Here is a 17,688-nt window from a genome sequence, read left to right as displayed (position 1 = left end):
TCTGAGCTGAGAGTGCTGTCCAGAGCGGTCACAATGAAGCACTGTGGGATAGCTCCTGGAGGCCAATAATGTCGAATTCTGTCCACACTACCCCAAATCTGACCCGCAAGGCCGATTTCAGCGCTAATCCCCTTGTCGGAGGTGGAGTAAAGAAACCGGTTTCAAGGGCCCTTTAAGGCAAAAAAAACGGCTTTGTTGTGTGGACGTGTCCAGGCTTAATTCGATTTAATGCTGCTAAATTCGACCTAAACTCGTAGTATAGACCAGGCCCAAGTCTAGCTACACCTGCCAGAGCCAATGAAATAAATGTCTGCCCCCTCCTTGAATCCCAGCTTCCATCCTCTGCTATTCTTGGGTCATTCTCTATTCCTCATAATCAGCCTCTTTCACGGCAGTTTTCAAGGCTCCCCGTCTTATGTCATGTGTCATCTCTCGCTCTCACACCCCCAGCACGAGTCATGTCTGAACTCTTGAGAGATGTGCTCCAACCCCTTCTGCCCCCCCCCGCGAAAAAAATACATGTCTCTTTAAATCCAGAGTAGCAGTTATCATCATAAATCCCTCCCGCCTCCCCCTCTCTCAGCATCCTGACGTCAGGAGGAAGGAGTGTATAATGTGCGAAGCTCAGGGTACAACATCACACACGCCAAACATTTTCAATTCATCAGGAGCTGCCAGCAGCCCGACAAGAGGAGAGAGAGAGTGAGAAGAAAAACCCCGTAGTGAGGCTGAGTGTGAGAGGACCGCTGCTCCCCGCAAGGTAATAGCGGAGCCTTCATCCACTCTAGGCACTGAAGCTTTGTAAATTACAGCTGCAAGAGGGGTTGTAATTGACTAGGAGGGGAGGGGAGGCAAAATGCATTTGGTATCCTCTGGAATCCTGCCCTAAGAGACGTAGGTGTGCAGTGACTCATTCTCGGAGATTAAACAGTTGTCCTGAGATTGAGAAAGTGTAAAATTAAATGTGAATTAACTTTCCCCTCCTATTTCTCTCTCTCTCTCTCTCTCTTCTCCCCCTCCCATACCTTTAAAAAAATCCTTTGGCATCAGCAGTAGTATTGTGTGTGTGACTTTTTTTTGCTGTGGGTGAATAGCTGTAATTTTGCCATCGAAGACTGGGATCAGCTGGGCTACGTCTCTTATCTATTCTGTCATTTTCAGAGGGAGGGGGTGCGATTTGTTAAAACCTCTCCTTAATGATGTTTTAAAGAGGTTTAGTTTTTTTTTTTTTTTGACTGACTAAAATTGTTTCTTGCAAACAGCAAGTCCAATCTCCAAAGGAGGAAGGAAGAGGGTGTATGGAGACATTAGCTTGAGGTATTAAAACAGCCACTCTTCCCATTAAAAAACAAGCTGGGTATCTTTTGTTATTATGATTTTTTTTTTAAAGGCTAATCAAGACTCCATGATGGCTTCTCTTTCCAACCCCCACCCCTTTGGCACTGGTAGCTTGTTTGTTCTCTCTCCCATCACCAGCCCCAAATTCAGTAGCCTAGCACTGACTAAGAAGGCTTTTATAATCTAGCTATAAAGGTAACATTTATATTTTACCACTAATCAGGCTGTTCTGTTGTAGATGTGGCTGCTCCTCAGAGGGGTAAGTGTGATCAGCTCCGGGAGGGGAGGTTTAAATATCTAATCCAGTAAATGGTTTATTTATTTATCTTATTGTGATTCATCTCCCTAAAGGAGCATTTAACATCTAGGACATGTAAGTGAAAGTGCATTGCTTGTGATGTGATTTAACTCTTGGTTGCAGGACACTGTAACCAACCCAGGCAGGGATAAGAGGCTTTCATTAGCATTGGATAGAGACAGCATTTATAAAAACCTGCCAGACACCAGAGCTCTGATCTGAAGAGGAGGGAGAAAGGAAGAAAGAATAAGGGTAATCTGTAAACCAATGCAGCAGACCTGTTTATAGTAACCTATTTATTTAATCACCGCATTTCCCAGATGAATATCCATTAGAATAATCACCCATGGGAGCAGCCCATTCCGACTCTTGGACCAGTGACCTTAAGTGGGTGTGTATATAAGGGTGGGGGGGAATTAAAATGTAATTTTGTTACTGAACTCTGAGGACAAACTAATTTTATATGTGTGTAGACCTATATCGAGAGAGATCTGTCTGTCTAGACAATTTGGGTTTTGGGGGTGTTAGACCAGCTTCATGTGTGGCTACAGGCCAGAATGCTTCTTTCACTTTTCTCTGCCCATACTACCGCTATCTCCTTGCCTGAGGCCAGGGTGTGCCAAGAAAGCTTTCTAGGGTGAAGGAAATATACATGGTGGTCTGCAGTTTGGCAGCATGCTCCCTTTGATGCAGTAGTTGGGGAGGGGGGCTTTTCAGTGAAATGTTGCAGGGATCAGCCCCTTCTTAAAATGTATCATCTTTATTCATGATCTGGAAGAGGTGGCAAATAGCACAAGGAAACTCGCAATGGTTCTAATCTGGGAGGAGTTGCAAACACTAGCGACCTAGATAAGTGAGAGAGATGGGCAGGAAATAACTAAATGAGATTCCAGAGGAAAAATAATCTGAAAGCAGCTAGTCTATATGGAAGGGAGAAACTAGGGAAGCAGGAATGCTCAACAGATCAAGGTGTGAGAGTGGACAGCACATTAGACATGAATTTGTGATGGCCTATACCCACTGAAAAAGCTGATGCAACTTGGGGTTGGATGTGCAGAGGCATCCAATTAGAGAGCAGGAATGTAACAGTCCCATTTATTAGATGTCTTTTGGTGCAACCATCCCTGAAATATTGTTACCTTCTGGGCACCTTCTTACCTGAAAGGTCTTGACAAATTGGAGGAAATATGAGGAAGAGCAACAGAGATGATTAAAGGGCTGGAGGCATTGATTCACAGGGGTAGATTAACCAAACTAGCAATGTATACTGTAGCTTGGCTGAATGACATCTGAGGGATTTTCTTTGCTCTGTACTGAGGGGAGGGAGAAAGGGGGCTATTATCTCTTCAAAAGCATCCTTCCCATATTTGGAGGCACCCAAAGGGTGGTTAGTTAAAGGAGGTCACAGCCAGCTCCCAAATGAATGTGTCTATATTTAAAAGAGAGAGATTTTTGTTTGATAAATTGTGGGCCCTTCCGATGATCTGGATGAATGGGGCACAGGGAGCTCTGAATGAAAGCTGATGTGTCTAGAGCCTGTCTTGAATAATTGAACTAGGTTTTTGCATATTCTTTGTTTTTTTTTTTTTTTGAAAAAAAGACTGTTCTATGTCAGTGATGCTTGGAAATGTTCCTTTTTTTCTTTCTTGAAGTAGCTAAGGTAGCTGTCACTCATGCTGCTGCAGGAGAGAGTAAAACTGCTGGCTTCTGGACTATTGCAGTGCTTTTAATGACATATACAGGTTTGGTGTTTTGAATTCGAACACAGATTGCTGCGCCTGCTCCCCAAATGAGCTCAGAGTGTGAGGCCTAGACACTCAGGTCCTGGCCTCACATGGCTTTCACCTACTCCTACTGTCCAAGCAAAGCCACTGAGCTGCTGTCCTCCTCCAAAGGGAAATGCCTGGGGGGAATGAGTCTGTCAGCAATAGGCAGGGGCCTGTACTGGAAAACCTCTCAACTTCTTCCATTTCGTGGCACTGCATTGGTGCACACAGCACTGTGCCATGGGAGCGACCTTGATTCCCTCCCCCTGGGCAGATCTGTCATTCAGATTTCCATTACCAAGGCTGGGAGAGGTTGAAACACTTGTGAAGGAAGCACTCTTAGCCCCATGGCAGAGGGGAGCATGGCTGTTGGGGGTATGGAAGAGGAGCAACGCAAGGTGCTTTTCTCAACAACCCTCCTCCACCTTGCCTGATACAGCTCTTATCCATAAGAATGTGGCTACTAGGATCCGAAGGGGAATCCTTCTGGGGAGGGGCATGAAATAGGCTTTCTCTGTGCTCCCAAGCCCTTCTGCATCTCCCTCTGGCCAGATGGGAAGAGCAAGGACTCTTGTGCTGATCCATTCACAGCTCTTCTCATCCTCTAGTGCAGGAGTTCTCAACGTTTTTCTTTCTGACCCCCGCCCCCAACATGCTATAAAAACTCCACAGCCCACCTGTGCCACAACTGGTTTTCTGCATATAAAAGCTAGGGCTGGCATTAGGGGGTAACAAGCAGGGCAATTGTCTGGGGCCCCATGCCAGAGGGGCCCCCACAAAGCTAAGTTCATCTTCAGCCTCGGGTGGTGGGGCTCATGGCCCCGAACTTCAGCCCCATGTGGTGGGGCTTCGGCTTTCTGCCCTGGGCCCAAGAGAGTCTAAAACACTGGCCCTGCTTGATGGATTCCCTGAAATCTGCTCATGGGGGGCCCCCCCCAGGGGGTTCCAGACCCCTGGTTGAGAACCACTGCTCTAGTCCATCTTTGCCATGGCTTTAATTTCCTCCTTTCCTTTGTTTGTGGTGAGGCTTCCAGGGCCAGCTCCAGGGCTTTTGCTGCCCCAAGCAGCCCCCCCCCCCTCCACAAAACAAAAAACAAACAAACAAAAAAGCCGTGATCGCGATCTGCGGCACTTCGGCAGGAGGTCCTTCGCTCCGAGCTGCCGAATTGCCGCCAAAGAGCCGGACATGCCGCCCCTCTCTGGTGTGGCCACCCCAAGCACCTGCTTGGTAAGCTGGTGCCTGGAGCCGGCCCTGGAGGCTTCAGATTAGGTTGCCGTCAGTATGACTATCCCATAGTGACCCATTGTGCTAAGGTTTCCACGCTGCCTGACTTTTGAGCAGACTATCCCATGTCTTGGGACCCTTAACGGGTCTCTGGAATGGGGGAGGGCTCTCCTGTCTCTCTGTTTCAGAGAGTGTGGATTGCTCCCTTGCAGCAGAGATGGATGTGGAAAGGAGGGTCCCTTCCCTGCTTGTGATGCCCACAAGACAAATACTAGGACTGTTGTCATGAGGTGTCTTGGCATCAGTGGTGCCTGAAATAAATTCGGGGCACTTGAATGGGCCAATGGGCATTAGCTTCATGGCACTGCTGTGTGAAGCTGGATGCTGCCCTGTGGATTTGGGAATGTACGGGGAACACCATATGTAATTGCAGATGAGGTGTAATGTAATCATACCTGGTATTCCCACCTCAGCCCTGCCAAACACACACACTCCTCAAAAGGAGACCCTGAGATGCAATCTCTAGTGGTGGGAAGGCTGGACTAGGTGATGCCCTTTGGGCCCCGTCAGTGTTGCTATTTGACTAGCAAGACACCAGGGCCAATCTCAGGAGCTGGTGGATTGGAAGTTGGTGGGAGCTGCACAGGACACTGGCTGGCTGCCTGGCATCCCTCCTTGCCAGACTGCCTCTGCATGGCTGGGCACTCCCCAGGTAGGGCAGGCAGCACAGCTCTGAGCTGCACCCAGATGCATTTTTTGCCTCTCCCTGAAGGAGTCCAGCCCTGCCTCTGGAGGCAGGCTCCAATGAGATGCTCCCCGCTGCCCTGGTGCTCCTGATTCTCCTGCTGCTCCTTAGCCCAGAGGCAATGGGTGGGGTGGTCACATGCCCCCCCCCCGCCCCCACCTTGAAATTGTGCTCCCTCCCATCATCGAGTTACGTGTCAACTCTGTTGGCAGATTACGCCTGGGGGAATTCTGTGTGTGCGCAGAATTCATGTGCCATGCAGAACTTTTTTCCCCACAGAAAATACATTCTGCTGGAGAGGTGCTGTAATTATGCCTTTCACCCACCAGGGGCTGCTGTGGCACCAGAACAGAGAGCAGTCACTCCCCGGCCAGTCCCAGCTGTGGATAGGGGAAAGAAGAGGTTGCCTTCCTCACAGTGCCCTGCTCATGGGGCCAGGTCAGGAGGCACAGGATATAGAATGTCAGGGTTGGAAGGGACCTCAGGAGGTCATCTAGTCCAACCCCCTGCTCAAAGCAGGACCAATCCCCAGACAGATTTTTGCCCCAGATCCCTAAATGGCCCCCTCAAGGATTGAGCTCAAAACCCTGGGTTTAGCAGGACAATGCTCAAACCACTGAGCCTGGGGGGGGGGGGGGGACAGACAGCATGGGGCACATGGGGCTGCTGGGGAGTCACAGACTGGGGTTCAGAAGGGCTAGTAGGGGCAGTGGTGCTGGAACAATTTGTACTGTGTGTGTGTGTGTGGGCGGGGGGGGGGAAGAGCTGAGAGCCATTGAATCAAACTGTAAACCCTGTATATGATGGAAACCTCTTCAAGCCAGGGGGTGCTTCAGCACCTATGTTTGAGCACCAAGGGGGGGGGGGAACAGACTGGGGTGGGGCCTGAATGAGGGTGCAGGGACCCATGGGGCTGGGGCCCTCTGGGGCTTGGAGGGGTGGTCACATGCTACCTGGCACTCAGGGGTGGGAGGTGGGGGGGCTCTGGCAGGGTCTCAGGCAGGAGGAGCGAGGCCTTGGGTGGGGGCTAGCCTCCCCGAGCAGGCTGGTCACCTGCTGCCCAGATGCAGATGTGCCTGACTGAATAGGAGAGGCTAGGGGTCAGCCAGCATCTTCACAGTGGAGGCTCCCTAACAAGCCCTCCCCGCCCCCCCCCCAAAAAAACTGTTCCTTATTTCTCCCACCCATATCCAACAACCCTGTAAGTTCACACCCAGGCTCCTTCCCAGCAATTACTTGCCTCTCCCTCCGCTCCTCCGTTATCCCTGACTTCCAAGCCTTTACACTGCTTCTGAGGGATGCGGGAAATGTGGTTCTGTACTGGAGTTTAAATGAGTTATTACCCAGAGTTCTGTATGAATAGGCCTAGTAGGGAATCTACTTGTCAAAAAACATTTCCTGAATCTCTTGTGTTGTTACAGATGTACTTGCTGACAGGTATTTAGAAATAAATTATCAAAATAATTGAAACTTGCACGATTATATTGTTGTTTTGACAAATAAAACATGCAGAACTTTGCCAAATTTTAAAATACCGTGCACAGAATTTTTAATATCTTGGCACAGAATTCCTCCGGGAGTAGCAGCTGTAGAATGCCAGGGGGCTGCTGAGCGCTACTTTACATCCCATCAGCTGCCTGTGTGGCTCTTTCTGCGACGGCCTCAATCTCTGCCTCCAGTGGCTCTTCCTTGTTCTTACAAAATGTCCCTTCAGCCCATCCACCTAGGCCAGGGACAAGAAGGTTGCATGGGAGAGTCCTGGTTGTCATGGGTCTGCCCCACGGCCTCATGAAACTACTGAAGAATCCCAAAGAAGTGACAACGCAGAGATTGAAGTGTCGCATGACGAGGCGTCAAGGAACAGGTGGGAGATGCTAATCGAAAACAGCGTTGGCTCTGCCAGCAACTTCCTGTGTTTCCTTCCCGGCTAATGCAGATATTTGTGTCTTTTGGAATGAGATTTTTTTCCTCCCCAACACTTGGCTTCTCCTTCTGCCGGAGCTTGCTTGTGATGTTCCTCTCTCACGGCCACAGAAGTGGTCGTGATGTTACAGGCGTTGTGTTGGGTGACTGACTGCCCTCCAGGATTGACTGGGGGAAGGCGGAGAAGGTGGGACCCCCAAGGGAGAGGAAGAGACTTGGGCGGTGGGGAAGATGATCCCTTTAGTTTCAAATGCCAATATTTGAGCAAATGTAGCAAAGGGAAATGATGCTACAATAATCCCAAATGCCGAGCAGGCGGAATATACAGAGATTGGCTTTAGATAAATGTTAAGCTTTGTCATTCTATCGGGGTGGGCGTTGCGTGGCTTGAGGAGTGTGACTGCCAGTGACAATCCAACAATGTCTTAGGCGGGGGAGTGACAATTAGAACCCACAGGAGATGGGGTTGGGCCAACAGAATATTATCTGATTTGGAGTCTGGCCAGGATCTTATTGTGAACAACCCTAATTTTGAGACGTGCCCTGGGATCTGTAATGACCACCAGTGACCAGAGCCCTGGCTTCCCGTCCTTTGTAAAAGACTGGGGCAGAGGTGAGCAGGCTTCTACTGTGGTCTGGTCCATTTTGGAGCCTGTCTCTTGAGTCCCCAGCCCCCGCCTCACTGCGTGTTAGGTGGCAGCAATCCCTGGCTGTGTCACGCAGCGGTGCGGCTGGGGGGTTGGCACGGATTCCCCTCCTTCAGCCTTCTGTGTTGTTTTGCAGCACGCTGGGTGGTGTTTCACAGAGATAGGAAGCAGTCCCTCTGCCAGATCTGTGCTCAGTGCTGCGTGTGGAAGGGGAGGGGAGCACACATAGGAAGGGTGGAGGGGCCGTCCAAGGCCACGGGAGCAGACAGGAGAGAGGCAACGCTGTTGCTGGGGCACAAACCAGCCTGGGGGATTGACCCTTGGATCCAGCAAGAGCCTGGCAGAGGCAGAGGAGGTGAGAAATCACTGCTGTGGGGGCTGATCTGGAAGCTGGGGTCGAGGGGGGGGGGGAGAAAGGCAGGTGTTGGCTTAAAGTCTAGGGACAAAGAGGATCATCCAGTGAGGCTTGTTTGCAGACTCCCTTAGGGATGGAGTCTCCAAGTATAAGTGTCTGATAGACAATTTGATGGCACCCCTGTGAGACTCTTGGCAAGGAGAGGGCAAGCCCTCAATGGGAGTGGGTCACTGGAGGGCACAGACCGTCCAAATGAGAGCTCAGGGACAGTTCTGAGGCGAGCTGTCTAAGCTGGTCTGTGGTACAAAGTAATGAAGTGCCATTATCCAGCAATGAGAGACAAGCCAATTCTTGGAGATCACTGTACATCCCAGGGGAAATCCAGCTTGCTCTTCTGATCTCCCCTCCCCACCTCTTCCCGAGTCTGAGGGCAGGATCTGAGTGTGGGGGCGGAGGGAGCCCTCAGACATTGTTAGAATTCAGATGCCAGAAGAAGGGCAGGGTGGGGCAGGAGCCATTAGTTTATTTCAGACTGATCTGAGTGATCTCCCATTGGGGGAGATCTTGTGGCACTCAAAGGTCCTTCATTTAGTCTGACATCCCCCATGGGGCTGCTTCTTGCACTGAGGGACTTTGGAGGGGGTGTGTGTGCACCCAGTCCCTGCACCTGCCTCCAGTTAGTTCTGGTCCCGGCATGCTTGAGGTGTGCCTGACTAGCAGAGGGTGGAGGGTGTTGTCTGTATGTGCACAACACTATTTCAGCCTTGATTACTGCACTGCCTTGCTTCCTGCAGGGATTAGGGCAGGCAGGGAAGGTGCTTTGTTGGGGCTGCACACGTCCTCTCCGTGACGTAGCCTTTTCCAGCACACGGCTGTTTCTGCCTCTGCTGCCCAAAGAGCAGGTCACATGTCCTGCAGGCCTGGATGGCTGAGGGGACTGATATGACACCCAGCCTGTTGCTTCTCAGCTGTTGGCTCAAGTGACCCCTGAACTGGCAGTGACTCAAAGCTGCTGACTGTTCTATGGTCCATGTGTAAAGACTTGTGGTGGGTTGGAGGGGGTGTCAGCGAATTTCCTAGCAGACAGGGGTCCTTGTTATAAAGAGCCCCCAACACACTTAGCTCCCTTCTTGACTATTTGAGCAAAGAGGCCAGAGATTGAGGGATGAGTCCTGCTCCCATTGCCATGAACAGGGCCAAAACTGAGCATGGAGACAGACCTCTCCTCTACCCCAAATCACGAGGAAGGCCTGCTCCGTGTGGGTCGGGAAGCCAGCAGTGCCGCTCCCCACACTGTATCTGTTCTGTGGCTATACAGGATACTACTCCAATGCTACTACCCCAAGTGCTCAAAGCAGGAGCGTGGCTTAAAAAATTCGAATAACATAGGGTTACCATACGTCCTCTTTTTCCCGGACATGTCTGGCTTTTCGGCAGTCAAACCCCCATCCGGGGGGAATTGCCAAAAAGCCGAACATGTCCGGGAAAATGGCGGCTCTGCTCCTCCCTGACTCTTCGGCTCTGTTTAAGAGCCGGGCTGCCCGAGCACTACCGGCTTTGGGCAGCCCCTTGCCTCCGGACCCTGCGCCGCCGGAGCCCGGGAGGGGAAGTGCCCGGCTGGGGGCGCAGGGTCCGGAGGCATAGGGGCTGCCCAAAGCCCGAGCGCTACTGGCTTCACGGTTTGCCGGGCAGCCTCCAGACCCTGCGCCCCTGGCTGGGCGCTTCCCCTCCCGGGCTCCAGCTGCGCTGGGGAAGCACCGGCTGGGGGCGCAGGGTCTGGGGGCTGCCTAGCAAACCCTGAAGCCGGTAGCGCTGGGGCAGCCCTTTCCCCCTGGCTGGGAGTGGGAGGGAGGAGGGGGCGGAGTTGGGGTGGAGTTGAGGCGGGGCTAGGGGTGGGGAAATGGGCGGGGCCAGGGCCTGTGGAGGGTCCTCTTTTTTTTTATTTATTAGATATGGTAACCCTACCTAACTGCCCCCTCCTAAGACCCCCCCCCCAAATGCCCCCCAGGACCCTACCCCCTACCTGTACCCTGACTGCCCAAAACCTTATCCACACCCCCACCCCCAGAAAGCCCCCCCCAAACTCCTGACCCCCCCCCATCTCTTGACTGCCCCCTCCAGAACCTCCCTGCCCCTTCTCCCACCCCCTGCCCCACTTGTTGTTGGCCTTTCTTCACCTAATGTCTGGTGAACTTGCTCAGAAACTGCCTGAGCCGCTGGGCAGCAGCGGGGGAGGAGCTCCAGACTGCCGGAGCCGATCTGCGATGCAGGGAGGGAGGGAGGGAGGAGGAGGAGCCCTCTCTGGCTGAGTGTCGGAGCCCGAAGTAAGTGACACCGGCCAGCAGCACTGTTAGCCGCGCGTGCTCTGCATGGGGGGGAAGTCCGGACATTTACAAATTCCCCCCAGACGCTATTTTTAGCTTAAAAAGCCGGACATGTCCGGGGGAATCCGGACGAATGGTAACCCTAAGTTAGGGGACAAGGAACAGGGAGGCTTAGGTAGGGGGTGGGGTTCTGGAGGGCAGTTAGGAGCAGGTGTTTTAGGAGGGGGCAGTCAGGGGACAAGGGGGGGTTGGGAGTTCTGGGGGGGGCTGTCAGGGGGCAGGAGTGGGGAGAGGGATCGGAGCTGTCGGGACAGGGAGCAGAGGGGTTTAGATGGGTTGGGAGTTCTGGGGGGGGCTGTCAGGGGGTGGGGAGTGGTTGGATGGGGCATGGGAGTCCCAGGGGTCTGTCTGGGGGTGGGGGTGTGGATAAGGGTTGGGGCAATCAGGGTACAGGTAGGGGGTAGAGTCCTAGGGGGCCAGTTAGGATGGGGGGAGGGTCTCAGGAGGGGGCAGTCAGGGGACAAGAGGCAGGGAGGCTTAGGTAGGGGGTGGAGTCCTGGGGGGCAGTTAAGGGAAGGGGTCCCAGGAGGGGGCAGTCAGGGGACAAGGAGTGGGGGGAGGGTTGGGGGTTCTGAGGGGGGGAGGGGCAGGGGCGGGGCTAGGGCAGGATGGGGGGGGACTAGGGCAGGACAGGGGCGGGGCTCCTCCCGTCCTCTTTTTTGATTGCTGGATTATGGTAACCCTAAGTAAGGTATTGTGCCCTGATAGCCCCAGGCCACGGGGCCTCTCGGATCTCTGTCCCTGTGGCTTCACCCCCACTTGGATTGGTGATGGCAGGAGGACCCCCACTCCCTTCCCAGAGAGACAGGGGCAGCAATATGGGGCCTCTTCTTCCCCACCCTTCAGTGGACAGCAGGGATTCTGTCTTCTCTGCCCTCTGGAGAAGCAGGGGTGGCAGACTGGGATCCCCCTAGTACTTAACTCAGCAACTAGGATCTACCTGCTTGGGTGAAAGGGCAGGGCCCCTTACACTCTTCCCTGTCATACCCATAATCCCTTATTGGGGGTGATGTTAGCAGGGTTCTTCCAGAGCCAGATAAGAAGCCAGGGGCAGTTCACACCTCTCAGAGCCACTGTTCCAGGCTGGCTGCAGACTCCAGCAGATGGCTTTAGATTGCTAAATGTGACCCAAGCATAACCAACCATAAGGGCTAGAAACTCTTATTTACAAAAAGCTGCCCTGCTGATGTAATCATGTGACTCCAGAAACTGGGGGCCCTAGATGCACCTCTGTAGTGCTGCTGGCTTAATCCGGCTGTCGGGCTAAATCCAGATCTGATCCGGTTTCAGAACTGGTGTGCTCTTGGGTCTCTGTGTGTGTCCTGCAGCTCTTAGAATGGAGCGGGCCAGAGGAGGCTGTACAGCACCATTTTGTAGCAACTGCTGCTTCCCCATAGGGGAGAAGGAAGTGGAAATAGTCCCCTCTGCCGAATGTAGGAGCCAGAGGGCTCTGGTGCAATCTTTGGAGTGATGCTGCAAGAAGTTACCTAATCCTGACGTTTCATTTCAGTGGAAGTAGATGACATTCTACAAACGGTCAAAAAAGTCCCCCTCTTCCCCCCTCCCCCCATGCTATGATGTGAGCCAGTCTGGTTCCAGTGAGAGGAGAATGGTAGGAGGCAGGAAAGGTGGATGGGGCTGGGAGAAGGGACAGGATAGCAAATTTGTGGCCATTTGGAACTTTGTTGTCTCTCTGCTGCACACTGACTAGGTGGAAGGGGTGGGGGGATAGCTAGGAAGCCAGGGAAGGACCCAAGGATGGTTTGAAGTGGTTAGGAACATGGCGAGGAAGCCACCAAAGAGGGTGGGAGTGATGATGAGTTGTGATCTCTGCCTGTCATAGCTGTGCTGGCAAAAGCCTCTCTTGTCAATGTGGCTATACCAGTGAAAGCACAGCTTTGCCAGTACAGCGGTGCCCACGTTAGAAGCACTTTGCTGGTATATTGGGAAAGTGCTCCTAGCATAGACCAGGCCCACTTCCTAGAATGAGAGCAGCATGGCCTCAGTATTGAGGACCCAGGGAAGCTGAGTAAAGGGTTTGGGGGGATCACAAGTGGCAATGGCAGTTGTGCAGATGGGAAGTGGTTAAGGCATGGATACAGGTGTCGTCTGGGGCAGAGCCAGGATGAATGCTGGCAGCGTTCTGGGCTCAGCAACTTGCAGAGAAAACAAAACCTGTGGGAGGAGGGTGGGAGTCTGCTCGACTCGGCTTCTTTCTTCCTGAAACTGGAACTGACCTAGAAAACTTCCCCAAATCCCTCCGCACCTTCTCTTTTCAGAGTGGAGGGGAGGGGACCTCTTTATCCGTGCACCAAGGACTCTGTTCCTATCTCAGGAGGCTACGCACGAGTTTGGAACTGAATTTCAGATCTCTGGCTTTCCTGGGGTGTTAAATGAGCCCAGCTGGAGGTGATGCTGGTGGTTTAATTACAAACTGGGGGCATGGAGCTCAGATAGCCTTTCAAAGCTTCGTTCCCCAACACACGCAAACCGCATCTACCCATGAGCCCCACCAAGGCAGCGGGTATCTTTCTCTCACCCCTCCCCTAGACAAAAGTTACTTTTCCTTCTGGAACCTGACAGCATCACGTTCGCAGCCTCTGTACAACTGCCCTGCTTCCCATGCCCACAGCATGGTGCAAGTGCTTTGGAGGATAGGATTAACATTCAAAATGATCTGGACAAACTGGAGAAATGGTCTGGAGTAAATAGGATGAAATTCAATAAGGACAAATGCAAAGTACTTCACTTAGGAAGGAACAATCAGTTGTACACATTCAAAATGGGAAATGACTGCCTAGGAAGAAGTACTGTGGAAAGAGATCTGGGGGTCATAGTGGACCACGAGTCAACAGTGTTATACAGTTGCAAAAAAAGCAAACACCATTCTGGGATGTATTAGCAGGAGTGTTGTAAGCAAGATACGCGAAGTAATTCTTACGTTCTGTTGAGGCCTAATCAGAGTGGAGTTGGAGTATTGTGTCCAGTTCTGGGCGCCACATTTCAGGAAGGATGTGGACAAATTGGAGAAAGTCCAGAGAAAAGCAACAAAAATGATTAAAGGTCTAGAAAACATGACCTATGAGGGAAGATTGACAAAAAATTGGGTTTGTTTAGTCTGGAAAAGAAGACTGAGAGGGGACATGATAAGTTTTCAAGTATGTGTAAAGCTCTTACAAGGAAGAGAAAGGAAAAATTGTCCTATCCTCAGAAGTTAACCAGAACAAGAAGCAATGGGTTTAAATTGCAGCAAGGGAGGTTCAGGTTGGACATTAGGAAAAACTTCCTAACTGTCAGGGTGGTTAAGCATTGGAATAAATTGCCTATTAGGGAGGTTGTGGAATCTCCATCATTGGGGATTTTTAAGAGCAGGTTGAACAAACACCTGTCAGGAATGGTCTAAATAATTAGTCCTGCCACAAGTGCAGGAGACTGGACTAGAAGACCTCTTGAGGTCCCTTCCAGTTCTATGATTCTATGTTGGACAGCTACTCATGTGGAGCATGTCCTGGAAATCCACTTACCCGCACTGCATGAGGGCATGGTCACTTTTATCCTAGCTGGTGCCAGTTAAGTTCTGTTTGGGATGACTTCAGGCATGTGATTAGATAAAGCTAATACATTCATCTCTGGCATATCCATACAGCTGCTACCTCTGAAGGGGTCTGCCGCACCAGAGGCCTAGGAGTCACTCATTCGCTGCTGCAGTGCAAAGGCCTTTGAACTGGACCATGGCAGTGGTTTAAATGCAGAGTCATAGAACAGTCTGAGGTGTGAAATAAACCCCAGCTCCAACTGCAACTACCATTGGGATTTGCCCAGGACACCCCTCCATTTGGGAAGTGGTGAGCTCTCCCCACATCTTAAAGTGAATGCAGCTTAAAAACAAAACAACCCCCAAAGTGATGCATCCACAACAGCTGCCTCCTGGTGACATCACATATACACATCAAATAGAGGCCACTGAATTGCCCAACAGGATAGCAATGTACAAAAAATAACCTCTCTAAATGCCTCTTGCGCCATCAGAGCTAGCATTACTGTGCAACTGGGCCAAGTGCCAAAAACAGTTGAGATCACACTCCCATGGTGACTTCAAAATGAGTAAACAACTAGCTCTGGGATTCTGATAATGCAGGGGTGGGCAAACTTTTTGGCCTGAGGGCCACATCTGGGTATGGAAATTGTATGACAGGCCATGAATGCTCACAAAATTGGGGTTTGGGGTGTGGGAGGGGGTGAGGGCTCCGGCTGGGGGCTCTGGGGTGGGTTTGGGGTGCAGGAGGGTGCTCTGGGCTGGGACCGAGGGATTCAGAGGGGGATCAGGGCTGGGGCCAGGGGTTGGGGTGCAGGAGTGCATCGGGGTGCAGGCACAGGTGCCAGCTTCTCATGGCGCCAGTGGGTGATCGCGCGCCACCCCTGGCCCGGCCCTGCCCTGCCCTGACTCCACCCCTGTCCCGCCCCCATTCCAACCCCTTCCCAAAACCCTGCCCTAATCCTGCTCCCTCCCTGCCCCTATTGGATCCCTCCCCAAATACTCATCCCGGCCCTGCCTCATCCCCTGAGTGCGCCGTACTCCCCCTCCTTCCAGGCTTGTCACGTGAAACAGCTGTTTTGCAGTGGCAAGCGGTGGGAGTGAGGGGGGGAAAAAAGCAGCCACATGTCGTGCTCAGGAGGGGAGGAGGAGGCAGAGGTGGAAGTGAGCTGGGGCAGGGGGGTGCAGTGGGGAGCCAGCACTGGAGCACCCATGGAGTCGGCACCTATGGGCCCAGGCTCTGGGCAGCGCTTAGCTCAAACAGCTCCCAGAAGCAGTGGCATATCCCTGCCCCTCTGGCTCCTATGCAGAGGCGCGGCCAAGCGGCTCTGCACGCTGCCCTATCTGCAGGCGCCGCCCCTGCAGCTCCCATTGGCTGTGGTTCCCAGCCAATGGGAGCTGTGGGAGCAGTGCTTGGGTCCAGGGCAGCATACAGAGCCCCCTGGCTGCCCCTACACATAGTAGCCAGAGGGGGGACATGCCGCTGCTTCTGGGAGCCATGCAGAATGAGGCAAGCCCCAGACCCTGCTCCCCAGCAGGAGCTCGAGGGCTAGATTAAAACATCTGGGGGGCTGAAAGCGGCCCCCGGGCCATAGTTTGCCCACCCCTGTGATAATGGCTCTGATTCTGATTTCAGCTGAGGCCAGATCGCCCACAACAGTATCTGATTTCTCATTTTTAGCGTAAAGTCCGGCACCTGAGTGTTGCCAACTCTTGCAATTTAATTGCTTGTCTCTCTGAATTTGCTGTCTGTCTTAAAGCCCTAGCTTTATTACGTGAGACTTTCTAGCCTTCGTGGCAGCAGATAGAAGCTTGAGAACATGAACCCTAAAGGTTCTAAAAACAGAAGGTCCTCCCCCCCCCCCCCCCTCAATTTTTAAACATCTCCTATTATGCCAATCTCACAATTCCTGATTTTTGAATGTGTGGGGTTGGCATTCCTGCATATATAGAATCATAGAACTGGAAGGGACCTTGAGAGGCCATCTAGTCCAGTCCCCTGCACTCAAGGGAGGACTAAGTATTATCTAGACCATTCCTGACAGGTGTTTGTCCAACCTGCTCTTAAAAATCCCCAATGACGGAGATTTCACAACCTCCCTAGGCAATTTATTCCAGTGCTTAACCATCCTGACAGTAAGGAAGTTTTTCCTAGTGTCAAACCTAAACCGCCCTTGCTGCAATTTAAGCCCATTGCTTCTTGTGCTATCCTCAGAGGTTAAGAAGAACAATTTTTCTCCCTCCTCCTTGTAACAACCTTTTATGTATTTGAAAACTGTTATCATGTGCCCTCTCTGTCTTGTCTTCTCTTTTCCAGACTAAACAAACCCAATTTTTTTCAATCTTCCCTCATAGGTCACGTTTTCTAGACCTTTCATCATTTTTGTTGCTCTTCTCTGGACTTTCTCCAGTTTGTCCACATCTTTCCTGAAATGTGGCACCCAGAACTGGCCACAATATGCCAGTTGAGGCCTAATCAGTGCAGAGTAGAGTGGAAGAATGACTTCTCGTGTCTTACTTACAATACTCCTGCTAATATATCCCAGAATGATGTTTGTTTTTTGTTTTTTGTTTTGCAACAGCGTTGCACTGTTGACTCATATTTAGCTTGTGGTCCTCTTTGACCCCCAGATCCCTTTCCGCAGTACTCCTTCCTAGGCAGTCATTTCCCATTTTGTATGTGTGCAACTGATTGTTCTTTCCTAAATGGAGTACTTTGCATTTGTCCTTATCGAATTTCATCCTATTTACTTCAGACCGTTTCTCCAGTTTGTCCAGATCCTACGTCTTTCTGAAGAGCCACCTGACATCAGCAGGCACAGAAGAGCTTAAAATCTGCATGGAAACCTTTACAATGGGAAACTAGAGAGAGAAACTACTTCTTCCATCCGTGCAAGGTGGATTGGGAAACAAACTCTGTGCTCCCAAAAAAGGGCATCCGGGTGTTGAGTCAACTCTCAATATCCACTTCTGCTCTGTGGTTCAAATCAAAATTAATTGTTAGCGTTAGCGTTATGTTAGCATCTAGTGCCCTGATTGAGATGGGGGGGCTCAGTTGTGCTAGACACTGTACAGCAGCACAGAGTCCTTGTCCTGAAGAATTTACAATGTAAATGGCTGAGGCAAAGGGTAAGAGGGGAAATGGAGGCACAGGGAGGTTAAGCGACAGGCAGGTCAATGTGCTATTGCCAAGTCCCAGGACAAGCACAACTTTTCTAAAGCAATAAACTGATGGGTTTCTTTAAAAGTTGGACTCTCTCTGGCTCAGTGAAGATGTTATGTGCGTGGGCATGGCCAGGCTGAGTGGGGAGTCTGGTGAATAGTCACTCTGCAGCACGTTTCCCTCGAAAAGGCATAGAATCACAGAAATGTAGGGCTGGAAGGGACCTTGAAAGGTCATCTAGTCCAGCGCCCTGCGCTGAGGCAGGACCAAGGAAACCTAGATCACCCCGCCAGGTGTTTGCCCAGCCTG

General features: G+C 51.7%; 1 protein-coding gene across 2 annotated transcripts in view; it reads left to right on the top strand.

Annotated features, from left to right (window-relative positions):
* Positions 1-642: 642 nt before the first annotated feature.
* The window catches only part of CSDC2 (cold shock domain containing C2), a 29,792-nt gene continuing 12,746 nt past the window's right edge, over positions 643-17,688 (top strand). The window contains exon 1 of one of the 2 annotated variants that reach the window (XM_054030718.1): positions 643-760. The gene's annotated coding sequence lies outside the window, so the exon portion shown is untranslated. Of the gene's footprint in view, positions 761-8,156; positions 8,298-17,688 lie in introns of those variants that run through there. The other variant, XM_054030708.1, reaches the window with a different exon arrangement.

The sequence above is a fragment of the Malaclemys terrapin genome, chromosome 1 (assembly GCF_027887155.1).
Source record: "Malaclemys terrapin pileata isolate rMalTer1 chromosome 1, rMalTer1.hap1, whole genome shotgun sequence".
Classification (NCBI taxonomy): Eukaryota; Metazoa; Chordata; order Testudines; family Emydidae; genus Malaclemys; species Malaclemys terrapin.
Note: the sequence above shows the minus strand (reverse complement) of the source record. Positions and strands in the feature narration are given on the sequence as shown.